The sequence below is a fragment of the Pinus tabuliformis genome, chromosome 6 (assembly GCF_031772625.1).
Source record: "Pinus tabuliformis cultivar Carrire ecotype Pingquan chromosome 6, CPIR1, whole genome shotgun sequence".
Taxonomy (NCBI): domain Eukaryota; kingdom Viridiplantae; phylum Streptophyta; class Pinopsida; order Pinales; family Pinaceae; genus Pinus; species Pinus tabuliformis.
Window position 1 is genome coordinate 970,202,586 of NC_142292.1, and position 21,169 is coordinate 970,223,754.

At 39.8% G+C, this 21,169-nt stretch overlaps 1 protein-coding gene across 2 annotated transcripts in view; it reads left to right on the forward strand.

Moving 5' to 3' along the window:
• LOC149262223 (ATP-dependent DNA helicase Q-like 5) overlaps positions 1–18,927 on the forward strand; it is a 205,141-nt gene extending 186,214 nt beyond the window's left edge. The window contains exons 13-14 of one of the 2 annotated variants that reach the window (XR_016258848.1): positions 18,642–18,666; positions 18,811–18,899. The gene's annotated coding sequence lies outside the window, so the exon portion shown is untranslated. Of the gene's footprint in view, positions 1–18,641; positions 18,667–18,810 lie in introns of both variants that reach the window. The other variant, XM_089423631.1, reaches the window with a different exon arrangement.
• Positions 18,928–21,169: the final 2,242 nt, after the last annotated feature.

Here is a 21,169-nt window from a genome sequence, read left to right on the forward strand (position 1 = left end):
CAAGAGAAGACAATGTGTGTACATAAGCTTGATGTTGACTCAATTTTGATGGATGGTCCAACAGCCTAATGTCGATCATGCCATGCTTCAATTTTCTGTTATAGAATAGAGAAAGAAGTCTGTCCAAACTGTCTAATCTTGGCAGACCACCAGTTAGGTAGAGAATTAAGGTTCCCAACTGCTTAATCTGGGGCCTTGGAAGCAATAAGGGTAGTTCTAGATAGAAAATCAAAAGAAAAAGCCAAAGGAAAAGAAAAGGCACATGAGGGTCTGCAAGTCTAAGTGCACCCTCCATGAAGAAACAAAAAATGCTAGGCAAGTAGATGGGTAGGTAGAGAAGGTTGCAGAAATGTCATTCCTTTCAATTGAATGTTGCTGGTCTAACATAAAGGAAACATCAGTGGATGGAGAAGTTCCTCTTCTCCATCATCTTGCAACAATACAAAGGAGCATGTCTAACTTCCTAATCTCCCCCCCTCACATTCATTGCTAACATCCCATTGCCAGCCATGTTCATGAAAGTCAAGATCTTATGGTGGTTCTTGTTTCTTTAAGAGCCACATTTCTTGTGTAAAATTCTTTTCATTTTGATCTACTCCCTAAACTAAGTTGATTCCACATAAAACTTAGTGTTTCCACTCCTCATCTACCTCTTCCACTCATATTAACCCCTAACTTCTACTATTTAACTCCCTATACCCCCTATTCCCCCTATTACTATGTAAAATATGCAAAAAACCCCAAAATACCTATGTATCCCCTTTCCCCGAGCATTATAGCTCTAAGTTTGGTTTCAAATGTTTTTAAGCGCTAAAACCATTGAGCGCGACCCAAAGAGCGCTGGAAAATTAATTGTGGGATTAATCCGGGATTCGCCTGGATTAATAACCTAAACGCGCTTTGTAAATAAATCTGTGTATAAACCCATTTAACACGTAACACTGCAAAAAACCATAAAAACCCACTTTTTACAAAGTTCCGCCGGGCACACAGTTCAGAGAATAATAATATTTTATTGGCCCCGCATTCCGTATTGTCCTTACATCTCATCAACCCGTCGACCGTCGGATCTGGGTTTTCCCATCCGACGGCCCAGATCCATATCGGGTCGGTCCCGATGTACTACCTTTATCGCCCGAGAAACTGTCAGAGGGTGACGTCAGGCCTCCGCCACGCGTCACCCCCAAATTCTCTCGGGTCGCCCTCTGACAAATCCACGACCGTATCAATAGCGGTCCGAGAAATACCATTTACCGTTTCTGGTTTACCGCTGGTCCCGCTGCGCCCACGTCATTGCTGCGTCATGCCCACGTCAGGCCAACTCACCGCCGCATCAGCGCCCCCGCCCGCCAGCACTCCGACATGTCCGCCAGCTACGCATCCCCGTGGACCACTCACAGCTTGCCACCTCACCCGATGACGTCATACTGACGTCACCCGACCCTGACCCCACCTGATGACGTCATGCTGACGTCATCCAAAAAAAGCGCCAATGTTCCAAAAATCCATATTTTCGCCAAAAAACCGTGTTTTTCTCACTTTTTGCAAAAACAACTATTGCTCCCCTGCATGCATTTTACGACCAAACAAGCGCCAACCTGCAGAAATCGCTACAGAGACCGTGGGCGCGTCCATTACACCTGCATTTGTAACTATTGCCGGCAATTCATAAGGTATTTATCCATATTATTCCCTCTGCGCCTGGTTTTCTCCATAATTCTCCAAAGCTAGTTAAAAAGACTGAGAAAACACTGTATTTACCAGCAAACTCCAGCAATCAGTACCTATTTTCAATTGTTGGGTCGAAAACTCCCCTGCAGAACCTGCATTTAGCTAAATTTACCTAAAAACACAGTTAGTTCGCGCATTCGTGAACTCAAGACCCAGCTGCTCTAATTCACCGTGAAGAAAGTTTTTTCAGGCTTGACATTTACTCTATCAGTCCTCTGTGCAGTATTTCAATTGCTGTCACTGCAATTTTCCCTCTGTTCCTCTGCAATTCACCTATCTATTCCAGAGATACTCCTCTGTGTTGCTCTGTTAGTAACACCAGTTCTAATACAAGTCATTCTACTACTTAACCATGGAAACACCAGTAGCCCTGAATATTCAACCTCTGAATGCCCCACAAAGAGAGTTAGAATGGAAGGCCCTAGGAGATATTGATTATCAGATGTTAGACTGGTTCCCAATAAATTCTAAGTATAATATTCATATGCTAAATGAATTGAAAGCTCAACACCTCAGTGGAGCTGATATTTTAGGGATTTGGGACTCCAACTTGCCCATTTACAACCTCCCTCAAGTCAATGCCCTTCCAGACTTGATCCATAGATGCTGTGAATGCTATGATCCATGCCAGAGAGCTGTTCTCAATCCCTCAGGTGCAGTCTTGTTCCATATCACCCCTGAGGCCATAAATCAAATGCTCAACTTTCATTCTGCAAGACCATTGACTCCTCTCTCCATGTTAGATTTACTAAAGAAGGGGGGGAACCTGTCCAGTGCCCAAATCATCAAAATTAATCAGTTATTCATTCAGCCAAGCTCTGAAGCTCTGAGAACACCTCCTATTGGACATCCATATCTCAATGACTTGGGGAGGATGCTGGTGGATTTGATTAGCTATGTCCTGGGCTACAAGGGAGTTGAAGATGTTGATGATACCATAATGGCCATGCTGTCCATATTTTCTCCTGGGAAGCCTCCTGCTGTGCACTATGACTATGCTGAATATATTGCAAACAAGATTCATGAGCAACTGATGAATCTAGAAAGGGAAAAGGTGTTCAGATACACCTCATACATCTATCATCTGTTCCTATTTTATCAACCAGACAGTTTCCCCATTCCCCTCAAGAAACTTGATGCCCAGGGGAATCCAAGGTCTGTGGTATTTTGGACCTCAGTTTTTCATTGCACCTCCTGTTCACCATACACATACTGTGAATTCATAGACCTTTTCATTCATCCAGCAATGACTTTGTTATATGGTGTTCCTCCTCCGAGATTAACCGAGGAAATGCAAAGAATTCTCCATCTCTCTAAGTCCTACAGCATTGGTGATTGGTATTTTTACCAACACCATACAGTGATCAGAGTATATGGCTGTGAGCTGAACCCTTATAGGCTTCCAAGATATGTCCCTATGAGACTATTTGCCTTGGAATATTTCAGACAGTTTGGAAATGCAGACCAAATCCATTTCCATAGTAAAAACAAGAAAGTGCAGCTAAAAGTCAGGAACCAGCTAGGCCCTTTCCTTTACAACATAAGGGAGGAGGGATGGAAGGAAGCAGATATGATCCTAGAGGGCCTCCGATTAGAAACTAGTTTCAAATGGGTACCTTATGACCCTAATCATTTTATTTCTCTCGGAAGGATAAAACATAAATTGGGTGGCTATGCTCACATTAAATTGCCTCATATTGAGAAATATGCCAATCTACTAAGTTGGGAAGAGGGCACCCTAGAAGAGCCAATGACTAGAGAGCAAATACTACAAAGAGAAGCAAAAAATATTGAGAAAGAGGCTGACTTGGAAACTTGTGGGCAGGTTTCCTCTTCAAACCAAAGGCAGCTTGGGGCAGCTGCATCATCTTCAACAGCACATCAGCAAGAACAACCACCTCCTATGGCAGAAAAGCAAGCAGAAAAACAGGTAGAACAGCAAGAAGGAGGGCGAAAAGAGGGGCAGCAAGTACAGCAGCAAGAACAAACACCTGAAGCCCCAATATCCACTGAGCAATAGGCTCAAGAGAATGTGCCCCCTAGGCAAGAAAAGACAGTGGAGGCTTCAGTGCTACAAACTCCACAACAAGAAGAAAAGGGAAAAAAGAGGGATAGAGAGCAGGAGACTCCCCTCACCACCTCCACAACTCACGGGGAGAAAAGGCACAGAATGAATCCCCTCTCTGAGGAAGAAATGCCTATTGGGCATTCTTTGGGCATGGGCCCACCAAGCATGGAAGCATCTGCAAGTTCCTTTCAGTAGGAACATGAAAGGACAGTTGGAGGAGAAGTCAGCTCCTCAAGCCACCAAAGGGGAGCTGAAGCAGGCATCAAACAACAGTTTATAGATATCAAAAAGAGGAATGAGCCACTCAAGATACAGCTTTACAACCACTTATTAAAGATTGCTCCTACAAACCAACAGAGGTTGATGTCTGCATACGATGTACATGAGGGCAAAATGGTAATGAGTCATTTCATGCCAACCATGCTGCAGCCACAGTCAGCTGCAGACTACATAAGGACCAACCTTGAGGTCCTTGCAAAAGACATCCACCCTATGGATCAAATTGAATTGCATAAGCAAGCGGGTGAGATGGTGTATGCCACTCTTGCAGACAAAACATTGGTAAATCTTACGCTGGAAAATAGCCTAAACAATACAGCTGCCCAACTTGAGTTGGAGAAAGCATCCTCTCAAGCAAAAGACAACAGAATCAAAGCTTTAGAGGGTATAATCATAGAACTTGGGCATGATCCCAAGGACATCAAGGTTGTACAAGCACTGCTGAAGCTAAGGGATGCAGATATGGCAGCACTAAGAAAAATGGTTAAGGTCCCAGCAACTATTCACCCACAAACGGAAGAGGTTGCTCAGCTGAGACATGACCAAGATGCAGCAGCTATGCTGGTATCGTTATACAAACAGCTGATCCAGACACAGGAGAAATTGGGGGAATCAGAGGCAGCACTGCAGGCAGCCCTACAACAGAGGGAAGTAGGCCAAACATCACAGCCCCCTCGACAAATAATCAACCTTGAGGAACCCCCTCAAACTAGTGCTCCTCCTATGGAACAGACAGCTCAGGCAGCACCATCTACATCAGCACCAGCACCAACAACAGAGCAGGCTCCAAGCCTTGATATGCAGAAACTGAAGAATGAAATTCAGGCCCTAGAAGCCCAAATGGCAGAGTTAAATGAAGCCAGGGAGAATTTGGCTAAGCTCAATGAAAGATATGACAAGTCAAAGCAAAATGTGGCAGAAAAAGGGAGGGAAATAAAGGCCCTTAAGGAGAAGATAAAGGAGCTGGAGAAGGAGCTCACCCTTGACAAAGTGGTGGCTGAGCTTAAGACAGTTTTATGGGCCAACATTGGCCAATCAATCACAGATCAGTGGCAGTACATTGAGACTATTCATGAGCAAATGGAGCTCATAGGAAAAGCACACAGAGAAGTCCAGAGATCAAGGGCATCTCTAGGCAACATGCCTGAGGTAGCCAATAGAATGATTATTGTGCTCACTAACCGTACAGGTCCTCAGCTGGCAGCAATGGGAATTCCCAACAGAACTGAAACCATTTTGTTGATAAAGAGGGTCCTTACATTAAGAAGCTTGGTACAAACATTGGAAAGAAGAAGCCAGGACATGCAGACAGAAGTAAACAGGTTCATGGACAAGTTTGCAGCACTACAAGGCAGAGGTCTTTCTGGCTTACTGAACAGCGCAGGTAGGCTACTTTCACATGAGAACTATGCAAAGAGGGTCAACACATTTGCTACAAATCAGATCACTGTAACACCAAGTACTTCAGAAGAAAGAGGGCCAGCATCTGGGCAAAATCTCTATGATAGAGTAGAGAATTTATTTTTTATTATGAATGAGATCAAGCATTTGTTTGAAGTGCCTCCAAACTTCTACAAATATACAGAGGCAGATGAGACCTTGGATGCAATTTTGAGACATCAATTGCCCACACAAGAATGGTGGACCAAAATGATACAGTTGATACTGTAATCAAAAGCCTTTCATCAAGTTTTTTCATCAAAAAACATAAGTCATCATGTACAGGAAAATTTGATGCATTCAGTATGACTGAAGAAAGATGGACTAAGCCAACTCAGCAGAAAGATTCGGCCACTAAAGCAGCACTGATAGTTACAGATGACAGGGCCGAGAAAGCTACAGCATGACAAAGCCATAAAGACACATCATTCAGCATTTATGCAGAACGCTCAACCGACTCAGTGGCCTCCAAAGGTCAAAAAGGACTTCTGACAGAATTAAAGAGCATTCATTTTGTATTTAAGAGCAGTAATAACTTCTTTATCTGCTATTTTGTAAAGTTGGTGAGCGTATTTAATTATCAAAATGACTCAGCGGTTCAGATATTTGTAGAACCGATTGTATATATTCCCCCTCGCATAAGCTTACAGGGGTTGTTGTGACTTGTTCAGAAAGAGAACTCGGCTGGATTTGGGAGAAATAATACAAAGAAGCTTTGGGATCTCAGAGATTGTCTTTTCTGATGTATGCTGTGTTGGAACCATTGAATGCTGTGGAATTCTAGTGCTGTAGTTTGATACAATAAGTTTCTCTATCTCTGTCTGTGTTAAATTTTTGTTTATTTCGTTTCTCATGTATGTGATCTAATCTTAACAAGAAAGTAGAAGAATAACTCAGGATTTGTCCATGGAGACACCCTGAATTCAATCTTTCATTGTTATAAATGTTTTCTTCAGGTTTATCTGTTAAATTGGAATTCTTAAATGCTCCAAATTACTATAAATCTTTGACAGTTTCTGTGCAGTAATTCTTAGATGCTACTGAACAGATTCTGCCCTTTCTCAACTTACAGTCACACTATATATAAGTTTCCATTTCACTCTGTTTCATTTATAAACCAAAATTTGTATCATGAATAGCTGTCTAGCTCTACAGTAAATCCTTCTCCAACACAGACATCAGGACCTACTCAATTTCTGACTCCATATGCCCAATGGAATAGAAATCCCTCAAACATTTCATGCCCTTCTCAATCAACAGTTCACAACCAAAACCTCAAACAAAAACCGAACTCATAACTAGCCTAAAATCTTCACAAAACAGAGACAAATCTTAAAGAGAGAGCCCTCTCTGATTACAGTTTGGCTAGGATCTGTAATCCAAAGCTTGGTTAGTGGTTACCCCGGCCGTATTCCCTTGGGAGTCAAAGGGAACAACCTGGGTGTTAACAGCTGGCTCAGGTGGCAGAGGTAGTGGCACATTGAGCTATCTGGTAGCTGCAAGGGGCTGCTGGCTGTCGGTTGAGGACCATCTATGACAAAAAAATTCTCCTATGGATACTACCCATAGGTGGTGGGTAATAGACCCTACCTTGTATAGGAAGCTCATCAGATCTCTCATATATCTAGTCAACACAAGGCCAGACATTTGTTTCACGGTCACTTTATGGTGGAGATGAAGAGGGTGCGTAAGACAACAGTGAGACAAGTTTTGAGGTGTTTGCGTGGCATAATCGAGTATGGATTGAGATATGCTCGGGGTGATGGTGCCAGTTTGTGTGGATATACAGATGAAGACTAGGCACGTAGTTCATTGGATCGGAAAAGCACCTCAGGTTGTTGCTTCAGTATTAGATTAGGGGTTGTCTCTTGGTGCAATAGGAAGCAGAAGTTCGTGGCACTGAGTTCTACAGAGGCGTAATACATGGCAGTTAGCATGGCCAATGCGAGACTATTTGGCTTCGAAAGTTGCTAGTGGGTTTGTTTGGTTAGCAGGTGGATTTGACCAGTATCTACTATGATAATTAGAGTTGCATCAGGCTCTCTGAGAATCCAGTCTTTCATGATAGGTCAAAGTATATTGACATAAAATACCACTTCATCAAAGATTGTGTGCAACGTGGATCAGTTCGGCTACAACATTTTCCCACATATCAACAGGTTGTGGATATTCTCACGAAGGCCTTGGGTAAGGGAAAGTTTGTTTACTTCAGGGATAAGATGGAAGTAGTGGAGAACACCTTCCTCGCTAAGAGGCAGTGTTAGATTTTGATAGTAGCAGACATGTGTTCTAGTCTCTATGGTGTCTATGAGGCTATGGAACACATTTTCTCCAATACCTTGAAAAGGTTTCGCAAGAAATGCCTCAATTAGATTAATTAACTAATTATTAGTTATTTTCCTAAGTCTAACTTAGGAAAATTGGTTAATTAAATTGGATTAATTGAGGAAAATCGGTTTTGCTCTAGAGACTTTTGGAAAAGTCACTTAATGGGGTCAAGATGATCTTAACCATCGATTGTGATTAGATCGTGACCGTTTGTTCCTTAACAAGAGATTATAAGAGCAAGTCAATGGGACATTTGAGATCAACTCAAGCAATTCGACTTACCCAGTTGCAGGGATTAGGAAGGGCGTAATTATAACAGAGGGAGACATCAACAACAAGGGTTTTAGTAGGAAGAATTGAGGAATGATTGTTGGAGGAATTCTTCACGAGATTCTAGCATTATGAGAGAAGGGAATAATGGCTGAATTATTCTGTAGAGAGGCCGCATTAGCTAGTGCACATTACTGAGCAGTTGTTTGATTTCCAGTTGCTGGGAGGAAGAGAGAATAGCTCAGTTGAGTTGCAGGAACGATTTCCTGAGGCAGTGCGAATTCCTGGAGGGTTGTACGCACTTCCATACTTTGTTGGTGTGAGTTGCAAGCAGGAGGCCAAATTGATTTGCAGAAGGAAACTTTGTGTTTCCAGATTGATTTTTATAGTGGAGAAAATTACTAGAGCTTTGCTAGTCTCAGGAAAGAAATTAGTGTACTCTTTAATTTGCTAAAGAATTAATATAAACCCTCATTTGCAGATTGGTTTTCCCCACATTAGGCTTTTTCCAGGGATGATTTGTCCAAAAATCTTGGTGTCCATAATTTTGTGTGTGCATTATTTCTTAGTCCCTGTATTTATTTGTGAAAATTGTAGTAGTGAATTAATCATTATTTTCTGTTATAATTTCTAAAAAATAAACTGCATAAGTTACAAGATTAATTTCTAGTTGCTGCAATTAAGGGAATTTCACAAAATTTAACAAGGAACTTCATGTTCCTCAGCTTTCAACTAACTCCCTTTCCATTTGTCAAATCGCTCATACATTTTTAGGCAAGAAAGTAGAATTCACTCTAGATACAATGGTGATTTCCAACATGTTAGATGGTTCTAGAATTGCTATTGGAGAGGTGAACGACCATTTTAGGTTATACACCCTCTTGGTTTATTCCTAAATCTGATTTTCCTCTTCTAACACATGCTAATGAAGAAAGCAAGTTATGGAATGAAGGATTTGATCACCTTAATTTTAAGCTTTTGGATCAGCTACCCAAACATGGAATGGTTGAAGGGTTTCCACATATCCAATACACAGATGGAGTTTGTCAAGGCTGCATAATTGGAAAGCATCCTAAAGAGAGGTTTGATATAGGTAAGGCTAGTAGAGCCTCCTCACTACTTGAACTAGTGTACAGTGACATTACTAGTCCTTTTATTCACCCACAATATGTAAGGCAAGGTATGTGTTAACATTCATTGATGATTTGTCATTTTTAAGTTGAAATTTGAAGTTTTTGAGCATCTCAAACATTTCAAGCAACTTGTAGAAAGTCAGACAAGGAAGAGGATTAAATGCCTTCGAATAAATAATGGGAGTGAATATGTAAATAAGAATGCTAAATATCATTGTTTAGAATTGGGCATAGAGTTGCATAATATAGTTCCTTACACTCCACAACAAAATGGAGTTGTAGAGAGGAAAAATAAAACACTAAAAGGGATGGTGACCATATGCTTTGTGCTATTAATCAAAGTTGTCATTGATGTGAATATGGCATTATCAAGATGGCAAATATTCTTATGATTCATAACACTAACCCTAGTTTATGCTACCCTAATCCTAGAACTCTCAAACCCTAACCCTAGCCTTACTAAACCCTAATGGCTAAATGAAAACCTTAATATGCTCAAACCTATAACCCTAACCCTAAAGCATATTAATAATAGGATACACTATTAAAAGTAGTATTGATGGATTATAAGGACATGAATAAATAATAATAATAATAATAATAAAAGGGTCCCACACACAATACACAATACACGTTCACTCCAAAATAGACAACGAAAGTGGCACGGGATTTTTTTTGGCTAATATGCACAATATGAAAGCCCCGTGGTAATATTTTAATTAAATTAAAACTGTTTTGTCGGCTTTCCAAATTTGACTAGTCAATTTCAAAGTTTGAACGTGGCTAGCATATATATATTACGGCACAAGTTCATTTGGAAGATATAAGATTTTCCAGCGAAGATATCTAAGTATAGAGAAGAACAGTTCACATCCCCTGAACAAAACTATCGAGGAAACTTCCAGAAAAAAACTGCATTTGTTTGAGGCTAACCAAAGAATCAGAACGTGTGGTTGATTTTCTATACGGATTGGACTAGAGACTGCATCTGTCTGAGGTTGACCAAAGAATCAGAACGTGTGGTTCATTTTCTATGCGGATTGGAGTTAAAGTTAACGTGGAGCATTGCTGCAATCAGAACGTGTGGCACATTTTCTATGCAGATCGAACTTGAAGATTAACGTGGTGCATTGTTGAAATCAGAACGTGTGGCTCATTTTGTATGCGGATCAGACTTGGAGACTAACGAAGTGCACTGCAGTAATCAGAGCGATTGGCTCATCTACTATTCAGATCAATCTTCAGAATGGTTGGCTCGGATCTCTATGCGAATCTGTTAAAACAATACAGTGGACTCAGATAGTGCCCCCATGGTCTCATCACCCATCGAACAACAGTTCCTTTAAATGCTGAACAAAGAATTCAATTTTGGTATTGTTTCTTTACACAGATTTATGTGACAGTGATTCAATTACTGTACAGAAATCATTGTGATTGTTGAGCAATTGAACAACAACCTGGGTAAAACACTCTTGAACAACAAGGTCGATGCCTTGGAGAATAGGGTTGGAGCCTCGAACAACAAGGTTGGTGCCTTGGAGAATAGGGTTGGAGCCCTAGAGGATCGGAGTCCTCAAGAAACTAGGTCAGTGCCTGAACCAGATATAGGATTGGAGTCCTTGAGGTTGGTGCCTCAAAATTGAAAAGGTTGGAGCCTTGGAAGTCCAAGTCGGTGCTTGGCAAATACAGGTTGGAGCCTGGAAGATTGAGGATTGGTGTCCTTGGAGTCAGTTCTCCTAAACTCAAGGTTGGTGCCTTGGATAAGATAGGGTCGAAGCCCTAGAGGTCAGAGCCTCACTAAAGTCCAAGTTGGAGCTTGGCAACAATTATTGTACTCATTCATTTGTACTTGATTCAATTAATAAAAGCATTTATTCTTATCATTGTTCATTTTGTGTTCTAAATATAAGTGATCTAACTGGTAAAAGTAACAATTGAAAAGAAATACTGATTCACCCCCCTCTCAGTATTTCCAACAATTGGTATCAGAGCTAGTACCTTCACTCAAAGCCTAACCGCTTGAAGGTTGATCATTAGAACACAAATGGCGAAGCCAAGGAAGAAAGTCTCCAATCCTCTTAAAGATGTGTCTCCCTCAACCACCGAAATCAAAGTCAATCAATTTGTGAAGGCTCCATTGTTCAATGGAAACTTTGATATATGGGAAGCAAGAATGAGGAATTTCTTAAAGACTCAAGGCATTGAAGTTTGGAAATCGGTGATCACTGATAGCATGATGGATGGAGAATCCAAGAAACATAATATCAAAGCAATAAAAGAAATCTTGAATCGACTACCTGATTCTATGAAGGTCAATTTTGAAAAATGTTCGTCAGCGAAAGGCATATGGGATAAACTTCATGATCTTCACTCAAAAGGAGCATTGACAATGATCTCTAGGAAAGAAAATGATGGAAAACAAGAAGGAAATCCAAAGCCGATCAAGGAAGCTGAAGATAAGAGTGATGACATCAATGCTAAAGAAGACCTATAAGATGAAGCGAATGAAGAAGATTTTGAAGAAGATCTCCTCACTAAACTTATGGCTGCCATGGAAGAGATTAACAATTTGAAAAAAGAAAATGAGGAACTCAAGAAGAAAGTGCAAGTTGGTGACCAGGACAAGACAAGGAAGGAAGTTGACCTTGTCAAGCTTCAAGTACAAGAAAGAGATGAGGAGCTCACCAAGATTAAGGAAGAATTTCATCAAAACAAAAGAAAGCATCATGAAGAAGTCATATCCATGACAAATCAATTGGATAAGGCAAAGAAACAGGAATATACCTTGTCAAGCCACCTTGAACAAAGGCACAAGAGCTTGAACAAACTTGAAGTAGAGATTGGTCAATACAAGGAAGAGGTCTCCTCCCTTAGATCTCAACTAGAAGAAGCAAGGAAACAAGCGCAAGGAGCTGAGAAGGTGATGGAAGCTTTGACATTCATAGAAGGACAAGTTGATGAAGCAGAAAAGGAGAGAAACACCATGATATGCCAACTAGAAGAAAAGGATGATGACATCACCAAGTTAAAATCAGAAATCACTTCTCTTAATGCCCAATCATGTGAAGCAACTAAGATGAAGGAAGAAATGGAGCTCATACTATCAAAGAAGGATGAAGAATGCAAGAACATGAAAGAAGAAATTGTCTTTCTTAAAAAGGAAGTTGACTTGTTGAATAAGAACTTGAAGAGTTCTCAAACCCTAGATGACATCCTAAGTCATCAAAGTTCTCCTCTTGATAAATCAGGTCTCGGCTACGTAGGTGAATCCTCAAGCAAGAATGATGCAGACCCTAATGCTTCAAACAATAAGGATGTGAGGAAGCTTGTAAGAAATGTTGATTCTCCCAGTTTCAACAAAGGCAAGGAGAAGAATCAAGAACACATTGAAAGAAATCCTACTCCAAGAAGACTTGCAAATGGTGTCAAGAATACAAAAGGCAATGAATATCATCAAATAATCCCAAGGAAAAAAGACTTCAGAAGTACATCAAGGAAACCTTCTTCTCCCAGGTACCAAAGTATATTTCTTGGTTATTATTATTCTTGTACAAACTTTGGTCACATGGCAAAAGATTGTAGGGCATATCACAAAGATAATTATTATGGTCCCCGTCAATCTCCAAGAAGCAATTTTGCAAGAAGAAGTTGTGAATTTTTATACATGAACAATATAGAGTGTTTCAAGTGTCATAACATTGGACATATGGCACGTGATTGTAACTTGACTTGGGCCCCTACACAAGCTAGAACCATACCAGAGAAAAAGGTTACACAAGTATGGAGAAGGAAGCAAATACAATCTAGAAGTCTCTTGAACTCTCCAGCTAATAACACATGTTGTTGACCTAATATTTGACAATGTAAGCATTTGATGGGAAGACTGCCAAAAGGAAGATCATGCATACAGTTAGGGGGAGCTTATGATGATTAAGCATTCTTGCAAAAGCTATTCGTGAATGGGCCCTATGAAATCCTTGATGAGCCACATGGGCAATCATCCTTTGATAGATTGTCTCTCGGAGGCAATTCCAATGAAGAACATGATCCCTTATTCATCCATGAACTATTATTGAAGATCTCTTCCACTTGATCACTAAGCAGATAATATTTCATGAGCTAGAGGAGGTTGTACAGAGTCCAGACAGGGGGAGTTGGTTCATCACATGAAGGAATGTAAACACATCTATCATGGACCACATTGCCAGAAAGAAGAGCACCATGACAGGGGGAGTAACATACCCATGAAGATCTACTATTCATGAAGAAGAGAAGCAACATGACAAAGGGAGTACTTGGGCACCCCGGTTGCCATTGATGTCAAGGGGGAGAGAATCTTGGAAGCACAAGAATATTGCCATCAATGACAAAGGGGGAGATTGTTAATCAAAGTTGTCATTGATGTCAATATGGCATTATCAATATGGAAAATATTCTTATGATTCATAACCCTAACCGTAGTTTCTGCTACCCTAATCCTAGAACTCTCAAATTGTAACCCTAGCTTTACTAAACCCTAATGGCTAAATGAAAACCCTAATATGCTCAAACCTATAACCCTAACCCTAAAGCATATTAATAATAGGACACACTAGTAAAAGTAGTATTGATGGATTATAAGGACATGAATAAATATTAATAATATAAAAAAAGGGTCCCACATACAATACACAATACAGGTTCACTCCAAAATAGACAGCGAAAGTGGCATGGGATTTTTTTGGCTAATACGCACAATATGAAAGCCTCGTGGTAATATTTTAATTAACTTAAAACTGTTTTGTTGGCTTTCCAAATTTAACTGGTCGATTTCAAAGTTTGAACATGGCTAGCATATATATTACGGCACAAGTTCATTTGGAAGACATAAGATTTTCCAGCAAAGATATCGAAGTATAGAGAAGAACAATTCACATCTCGTGAACAAAACTATCGAGGAAACTTCCAGAAAAAAAACTGCATCTGTCTGAGGTTGACCAAAGAATCAGAACGCGTGGTTCATTTTCTATACGGATTGGACTAGAGACTGCATCTGTCTGAGGCTGACCAAAGAATCAGAACGCATGGTTCATTTTCTATGCGGATTGGACTTAAAGTTTAACGTGGAGCATTGCTGCAATCAGAACGTGTGGCACATTTTCTATGCGGATCGAACTTGAAGATTAACGTGGCACATTGTTGAAATCAGAACATGTGGCTCATTTTGTATGCGGATCAGACTTGAAGACTATCGAAGTGCACTACAGTAATCAGAACGATTGGCTCATCTTCTATTTGGATCAGTCTCCAGAACGGTTGGCTCGGATCTCTATGCGAATCTGTTAAAACAATATAGTGGACTCAGACAGTGCCCCCATGGTCTCATCACCTATCGGACAACAGTGCCTTTAAATGCTGAACAGAGCATTCAATTTTGGTATTGTTTCTTTACATAGATTTATGTGACAATGATTCAATCACTGTACAAAAATCATTGTGATTGTTGAGCAATTGAACAACAATTGAACAACAACCTGGTTAAAACACTCTTGAAGATTTGCATTGAAGACATTTTGAAGAACTTTCTTTGAAGCTGACTTGGAGACATCTTTGGAGACATGATGCGGAGCTAAAGTCCTCATGGAGAAACCTTGGAGATCTTTGTTTGAGTAACATGAAGAGCAGTGGCGACACCTTCTAAGAAGACAAGTTGGTCATTGATGAAGTGACATGGAGACACTAATGAACTTGAACATTGGCAGGGCTCGGTGAAGAAGATATTGGGAGCAGTGAAATACTATCACACACATTTGGACAAAGTACGAGAGGTGCCCGGAGGTTGGGGCCTCGAACAACAAGGTCGGTGCCTTGGAGAATAGGGTTGGAGCCCTAGAGGATCGGATTCCTCAAGAAACCAGGTCGGTGCCTGAAGCAGATATAGGATTGGAGTCCTTGAGGTTGGTGCCTAAAAATTGACAAGGTTGGAGCCTTGGAAGTCCAAGTTGGTGCTTGGCAAATACAGGTTGGAGCCTGGAAGATTGAGGATTGGTGTCCTTGGAGTCGGTTCTCCTAAACTCAAGGTTGGTGTCTTGGATAAGATAGGGTCGAAGCCCTAGAGGTGAGAGCCTCACTAAAGTCCAAGTTGGAGCTTGGCAACAATTATTGTACTCATTCATTTGTACTTGATTCAATTAATAAAAGCATTTATTCTTATCATTGTTCATTTGTATTCTAAATATAAGTGATGTAACTGGTAAAAGTAACAATTGAAAAGAAATACTGATTCACCCCCCTCTCATTGTTTCCAACACGTGCTAGATATTTACCTCCTAAGCTATTGGCTGAAGCTATTAGCTGTGCAGCATACATTTATAATAGAATTCCTCGTAAATCAATAAAGGGGATCACTTCTTTTGAGGCCTCGACAGGGAAGAAATTAAATGTTACTCACTTCAAAGTTTGTGGTTCCTAGGCGTGGGCTAGGATTCCCTTTGATACGAGGAAGGCTATGGAGCCTCAGAGTAGGGAGTGCATATATGTGGGATATTCAGAGGGAGTTAAAGGATAGGACTGCATATATGTGGGATATCCAGGGGGAGTTAAGGGATACAAGTTATTAGTCTCTTCATCAGACATTTTGTTCATCCAGAGAAGTGTTAGATTTGAAAAAGGTACCCTATAGGCACTTACAGAGCACCGTACTTCATCCTCCCCACCTCTACTTGTGCTAGATCCTAATGATACTTCTTCAAATCAGAAATCTTGTTAGATTTTAGATTATGATATTTCAGAACAATGGCAAGAATTCGCAGGTCCATAGTAGATGCCTTGATGGGTGCAATAGACACTTTAGGCAACCGGTGATCTAGTGGGTGATCTTGTCGATCCACGGAGAACCAATTCATAGTTTGTGGAGCCTCTGCAAGCTCTAATTATCATGAATCTTTCATATCTTATTCTTTGTTATTTGATGCTTGGATTAGAGCGTCAGACCTATGCAAAGATTGAAGGGAACCCATCTTGGGAAGCATATATGAGAGAGAAGTACAATTCCCTCATGGGGAACAATACTCGGGAATTGGTACCTCTTCCTCCTGATAGGTTTGCCATCCCTAATATGGGATTGTCATTCTTTCTTGGCCTTGAGATTAGCTAGGATGATAATGGGATCAAGTTGACTAAGTCTATATATGCCAAGGACATTCTTGACAGATTTCAGATGACTAGTTGCAAGGCATGTCCTACTCCTTTTTTTTAGGAGTTAAGCTAGAGGATGGTGATGCTACAACATTGGTGGACTCTACTAGGTATCGACAAGTGATTGAGATTCTTTTATACCATACACATTGTATACTAGAAATCTCTTATGCAATTGGAGTAGTTTCTAGGTACATGCAGGAGCCACATGAGTTACACTAGAAAACAGCTAAAGGGATTTTTAGATATGTCAGGGGCATTACTAGCTATAGCTTACATTATGCAATAGGATCTTCCTTGGATCTTGTTGGTTATACTGTCTTAGATTAGGTTGGTGATGCACAGATTGCAAGTCCACATCAAGATATGTTCTCTACCTTGGTTTTGGTCCCATATGTTGGTTGAGAAAGTAGGCAACTATTGCTCTTTCTTCAACAGAGGCAGAGTATAGGGGTGCAATGAACATTATTTCTTAGAATATATGGTTGCAAAACTTTTTGGCAGAGTTTGGTGTACGGATTCAATGCGCTACACTGATATGGTGTGATAACCAAAGTACACCCATGTTTTGTAGAGATCTAGTTTAGAAGACAGTGGAGCAAGCACATTGAGGTTCACATGCACCACGTTAGAGAGCTGATCCATACAGGAGGCATTGATATGCAATATTGGTCTTCTGCACAAACTACAAACACCGAGAGTTTCACTCAACAAAGGTTCATAGCTTTGTAGAAGCTCTTCGGAGTAAAGGACAAAACTACTTAGTAGCTGAACTTTTTGGCATAAGCATTCTTATTTTGAGGGGGAGGGGGGTTCTTCCCACTAGGTTTTACTTCTTTACCTCACTTTATTTTTTATTTCTTTTGTACATGAGTACTTAACATGACTGAAAATTGTTGTGACTCATTAACTAGGATACTCGGTTGTGCTTCAAGGACCTTGCACTTGGTAGTTCATTGGGACCTTATCAAAACCTCTATTGTGGCCATCATTTGACCCTCTTCCATACATTATTAAGGGCACATATGACCACATTTCTTTCACTACTAGACAATTCTTACCATTTGAGATCATTTCCTATTTTGGCATTTTCTACTTATAGTAGGGTGTGACACTTAGGATGACATGTCACAGTGATTGGACATTGATTGAGCTATGACATGGCAATTTCCTCTCCATTATTTCATCCCTAAGGTCCCTAACACAATTTCCCTCCCTTATTTTGTCAAACCCCATTATCCACAACCTTGTTCACTCACCCACCAGCCTTTTTATTGTCTTTCAGTGCCATTTCTGGAGTTTACATGGGCACTGATTGCATGTGAGAGTTGTTGCATCAGTTCTAACTGATTTTTATCTTCACTGACTTTCATTTAACTCTTACTAGATATTTTTCTAATTTAAGGGCCACCCACTTCAATTTTTGGTTTTCTGGCTAATTCTAGGAAACTACTCTAGTTATATGAGTGTGTGCATGAGGAAATCACAACCTAATCTGAACTGGTTCTTCCTCCTGGAGGGTCTATATATTGTATCCATGTTCAGCAATAATATGTCATTAGATTTTCATATCATGTCTTTTGTGTAATTCCAATTGCCTCTTTGGTTAGTCAATTTTCTAAGAAATTTTTTTCTCTCTTCTCTCTTGTTTTGCAGTAGCTGTTCTGGTATTTTTTCACACATAGATCTTGAGCTCGTGTCTAAAATCCTACATATCTTATTTGATTTACCTATAATGGTTTTTGTTTATTCTCATTTCAATTTGAACCAGGGTCTTTACTTTGATTTAAAACGTTTTTACAACATATTGTTTCTCATAGCAAAACTACAGAACCCAAACTAGCAGTTAGCAACACATGAAGACTGTCTCTTGTTGTAGTGTTCAAATTTTACGAGTCATTTATTTCTGTTCTTCACTATTGCTTGGAGGGTTAATCCTAGAATCTGACTCTTTTGATCCATATTCTCTATTTCTGTCTTTTTAGTTGTAAACATCTGCTATGCAATATTGACCAATATTAGATGTTTTTGGGAGCTGTGTTCAGCATTTTCAAAGCATAAAAGGTGCCTTGTTTTTGGTCTAAGATTTTATTTACAAGTATGCTGCATGACCAATGCAATGAGTTTTACTATTGGCTGTTTTGTTTTGAGATTGTGCCTGTTTAGAAGAGGGGATTAAAGTGGGTCTAATCATCTGAACTTCTCTTTTATTGCAGTCCCTTTTTGCGAGCAGACATCAAGGTAAGGTTGTCATTGTGGATATTTAGAGGTTGTACAGCTTTTCTCATGCTCTGCAAGTGTGATCAGATTTGCTGTTTGAATAAGAAACTATTCAGGTTACTGAAGTGTGACCAATCAGCTCTGTTATCGTTTGTCCTTACTCAGGTATTCTTACAGAGCAACACGGAGATGAACTTTACTCCCAGGGCTATTGCAAGAATTATGCATGGCTTGTCAAGCCCTGCATATCCAGCTGCAATTTGGTCCAAAAATCATTTCTGGTAAGTAAAACCATTTCACTTTGGATCATTTTGTGTTCATTAAAGAGCCGTTTGGTAGTTTATTCATATGGTGAAGGCTCATTCACACTTAAGAGAGTGTTCTACTACATAATTTAGCATATTTTAACTTCTGACAGGGGGCGATATTGGAAAATTGACTTTAATATTGTCAAAGAGGCAGCTGCCTCAGAGCTTGTGGCATTTAGAGGTGGGTCAAAGATTTTACAGCCAATAAGTTAATTTCTTTCCTTTGTGATTAAAGTGATGCTTTCAGTTGCTAAGTATAATTATTCAACACCTATACCGCATTATGAATATGTTGTTTCGGAAGGCCGTCCTGATGGCTAAGCTGATATTCAGAATCTGTCAATTGGAACATTGTGTATGTTACTATGCCAACAGCCTATGTACATATTTTTTGTATATTGTGCGTTGTTCTTAGCTTTCCACAGTCAAAGTGATCTAGTCGACTGCAGTGCTCAGATTTGAGCACAATTTGGTGGAAGTTTCTAGTTGACTTGGATCTCTGGCTTTACTAAAATTCTTTTCAATTCCCTTTCAGTTATGGAAGTAAATTTTGACAGCTCTGATAAGGGGAAACACTTTTTCAGAGTGACAGTTCGAATGATCAAGACGGGTTAGCATTGTAAATCTTGAGAGGCACATTTATATTGTGAATTAACCAGCCTACATCCATTTTAACTCCACATTTATCAAGAACTGAGATGGATGAAATTGTTCATGGTTCAAACCTTCCCAAGTTTTGCACTCTACATTCAAGAAATAACATATATGATGTGACTTAATTGAAGAACCCAGTCCCAATTTCAGTTAGCTTTTCAATTTGGTTCTCTGTTTGATGATTTTAGTTTTTCTTTTTTCAGTGGTTTAGTTCCCTATTCACCTAAGTTATTTAATGATTTTAAATTTGTCATATGTAGTTTCTTATATCTATTGAATTAATCTTAATTTTTTATATAGTTAACTTTTTTTTCCAAAGAGAAAAATCCATAATTTTATTTATCGAAAACAAAATTACAAAGTTGTATGCCTCCTGGCGTTCAAAAGAGTGCTCAACAACCTGTTAGAGCAGACACCCTTTTCATATTTTTCCTATCTTGATACATATAACAGCAAGGTGTCTCTTTCCTCAAAAATTACATAAAACAAGTGCTTATGTCAGCAAGCTGTTTCTTTTCTCAAAGTAAGTTACATTGATGGTTACATCAGAAAAACAAAGGCTGTGATCAGTCCTTAATCAGAAAAAGAAAGTATTCCTTATATCCAGTGAGCATGTGCCAAAACTGTGGAGTGAGAAATTTGTCATCTGCATTTGTATATCATCATATAAGGGCTGTAAGGTGAAACTTCTGATTTGTGCTTCCTTTCTAATCCGTTTGATGTCTAGGACACTGATTTGTGCTTCCTTTCTAATCCGTTTGATGTCTAGGACACAGTCACAACAATCTTGAATTTGTTGGAGACCATGTTCTTGTGCCAGCCGAAGAATTTGAGTGCCATTAGTGCACATAAATTGTTTGATTCTCGACCAATTTTTGCTTTGAAGGAGATGTGGTGGGTGGAGGATAGACATAGAATTCCTCTTGCACCTCCTTTAGGGGGGATTTCCTGATAAAGCTCCATCAAAATTGCCTAGGGGAGGGCCTTTTTATTACCTCTTCTTTGAGTTCAGGTCTAGTTTGTTTTTCCTCTGCTTGTGGGTAAGCATTTGTGATATTGAGAGACTGAATCACACATTCGAGATGGAGAATATCCTTCAAATAAGCATAGATTCCTAGAAAGCCATACTCCCCAAGGGGAGGGCATTGATCTTCTGTGTCCTTATTGGAATACCAAGATCCTAAGGCTTCTTCCACATCTCCTTTCCATACGCTTTTATGTCTTATCGTGCTGATCCACTTCTTTCCAAACCTCTATAGTGAATGTAGATGAAAGAATTAGATGGCATATGGTTTCATTTGTTTGTTATTGGAGAACCTCCCATGTAGGAGCCTTGTCACCACATAAATATTTTATTTTTGAATGGGCACTTTACTTTCCAAATAATTCTCCACCACCAAGCTTGTTGTCCATCCAAGCCTTCCTTTGCACGTGCTTTGTATCCTAAGTTAGGCACATGTGATCTAAACATGATGTTAGATAACCTCCTCAGAGCCTCTATATGTTTATATTTGCACATATGGAATACTTACTATTCTTGGAATGACTCTATATGTTTATAT